The sequence below is a fragment of the Cetorhinus maximus genome, unplaced genomic scaffold (assembly GCF_964194155.1).
Source record: "Cetorhinus maximus unplaced genomic scaffold, sCetMax3.hap1.1 HAP1_SCAFFOLD_3963, whole genome shotgun sequence".
NCBI lineage: Eukaryota > Metazoa > Chordata > Chondrichthyes > Lamniformes > Cetorhinidae > Cetorhinus > Cetorhinus maximus.
The window spans coordinates 2,501-5,427 of record NW_027599868.1 but is presented as its reverse complement, the minus strand read 5'-3'; positions in this window follow the sequence as shown (position 1 = coordinate 5,427).

The window sequence follows — 2,927 nt, the reverse complement described above, 5'->3', positions numbered from 1 at the left end:
ATTGGACTTAGTCTCTGGCGGAGAGACCAAGTATTTTCACGAGAAATGGTTAACCAATTGGACTTAGTCTCTGGCAGAGAGGCAAAGTGTTTTCACGAGAAATGGTTAACCAATTGGACTTAGTCTCTGGCAGAGAGGCAAAGTGTTTTCACGAGAAATGGTTAACCAATTGGACTTAGTCTCTGGCGGAGAGACAAAGTGTTTTCAAGAGAAATGGATAACCAATTGGACTTAGTCTCTGGCAGAGAGGCAAAGTGTTTTCACGAGAAATGGTTAACCAATTGGACTTAGTCTCTGGCAGAGAGGCAAAGTGTTTTCACGAGAAATGGTTAACCAATTGGACTTAGTCTCTGGCGGAGAGACAAAGTGTTTTCAAGAGAAATGGTTAACCAATTGGACTTAGTCTCTGGCAGAGAGGCAAAGTGTTTTCAAGAGAAATGGTTAACCAATTGGACTTGGTCTCTGAACGGCAGGCAAATTGTGGCCTTGAGAAATGATTAACCAATTGGACTTTGTCTCTGGAGGAGAGACAAAGTGTTTTCACGAGAAATGGTTAACCAATTGGACTTAGTCTCTGGCAGAGAGGCAAAGTGTTTTCAAGAGAAATGGTTAACCAATTGGACTTGGTCTCTGAACGGCAGGCAAATTGTGGCCTTGAGAAATGATTAACCAATTGGACTTAGTCTCTGGCGGAGAGACAAAGTGTTTTCACGAGAAATGGTTAACCAATTGGACTTAGTCTCTGGCAGAGAGACAAAGTGTATTCACGAGAAATGGTTAACCAATTGGACTTAGTCTCTGGCAGAGAGGCAAAGTGTTTTCACGAGAAATGGATAACCAATTGGACTTAGTCTCTGGCAGAGAGGCAAAGTGTTTTCAAGAGAAATGGTTAACCAATTGGACTTAGTCTCTGGCAGAGAGGCAAAGCGTTTTCCTGAGAAATGGTTAACCAATTGGACTTAGTCTCTGGCAGAGAGGCAAAGTGTTTTCCTGAGAAATGGTTAACCAATTGGACTTAGTCTGTGAACAGCAGGCAAATTGCGGCCATGAGAAATGGTTAACCAATTGGACTTAGTCTCTGGCAGAGAGGCAAAGTGTTTTCCTGAGAAATGGTTAACCAATTGGACTTAGTCTCTGGCGGAGAGGCAAAGTGTTTCCCGTTGTAATGGTTGGCCAATGCACTTCGGATTGCGTTGGTAGGCCGTGGAAAGTGGCTCTTGGGCCCGCGAGAGCAAAATCCGTGCGCAGACGGAAGTCCATGAGGTCAGATCCGAGGCCTTTACCCGGCACCCGGTGGGGGTATTCCCGCAGAGAGTAGCGGGTGTGCCCGGCGACGGGTCAAGTTGCAATTTCTGGCATACCACTCCTGGAGCTCGTTAATGAGTTCCCCTCGGAAGTCCCGATGAGAAAATGGCAAAATGGCGTTTTGCGGGCTTTGGGGCCTCCTGGACGGTAGGCCTACCGCCCGACCTTACGGTTGCAATTGTTGGCAGGGGAGGTTGGCGGGGTACCCGGAGATTTTCGGGGACACGATTTTCAGAACATTTTCAGACAACGGTCACACTTTAAAAATGCCCAGAAAAGTGCGACTTTGAGGGTGGTAAGCGTTTTCAAATAGAATACCTTTCAAAGAGCTCTCGGAAGTCCTATATGAGGATTTAAGATGAATTTGTGCGGGCTTTCCGAACTCCGTTGTCGGTCTGAAATATCGGCCAGGGTCCAGACCGGTGGTAACCCTGGTTTAATAAACATGGCGTGTGGCGAAAAGAACAGACAAAATGACAAAGTGTCAAATATATATATATATATACATGTGTATTTATGAACAAAAAAAATCACAAAGTGTCACCTGGCGGTGTACTTGATGATGAAAAATAAAAATACAAAGTCTGTTCACAGGCACCTTTGGGGCGGGGGTGCCTGAGTCCCCTTGGGTTGCACACTATAGAGTGTTTGACATGGACAGAGTCAACACTGTGTGCGTGCCCAGAACCCTTTTGAACGCAGGCGACGCACGCCGGTCGGCATTTCCTCTCCGTGCGAGCGCCAACAGGTTGCTTCCGTTGTTTTACAAATAAGAAAATTGTATTTATGAGCAGCAAAACAAAAAATCACAAAGTTTCACCTGGCGGTGTACTTGATGATGAGAAATAAAAATACAAAGCCTGTTCACAGGCACCTAGGGGGCGGGCGGGGTGCCTGAGTCCCCTTGGGTTGCACACTGTAGTGTTTGACATGGGCAGAGTCAGCACTGTGTGCGTGCCCAGAACCGATGTGAACGCAGGCGACGCACGCCAGTCGGCATTTCCTAGCCGTGCGAGCGCCAACATGTTGCTTCCGATGTTTTACAAATAAGAAAACCGTATTTATGAGCAAAAAAAATCACAAAGTGTCACCTGGCGGTGTACTTGATGATGAAAAATAAAAATACAAAGCCTGTTCACAGGCACCTAGGGGGCGGGCGGGGTGCCTGAGTCCCCTTGGGTTGCACACTGTAGTGTTTGACATGGGCAGAGTCAGCACTGTGTGCGTGCCCAGAACCGTTTTGAACGCAGGCGACGCACGCCAGTCGGCATTTCCTAGTCGTGCGAGCGCCAACATGTTGCTTCCGTTGATTTACAAATAAGAGAACTGTATTTATGAGCAATAAAAATCACAAAGTGTCACCTGGCGGTGTACTTGATGATGAAAAATAAAAATACAAAGCCTGTTCACAGGCACCTAGGGGGCGGGCGGGGTGCCTGAGTCCCCTTGGGTTGCACACTGCAGTGTTTGACATGGGCAGAGTCAACACCGTGTGCGTGCCCAGAACCGTTTTGAACGCAGGCGACGCACGCCAGTCGGCATTTCCTAGCCGTGCGAGCGCCAACAGGTTGCTTCGGTTGTTGCAAAAGTAAGAAAATTGCACCGCTGCGGACCACCCCTCC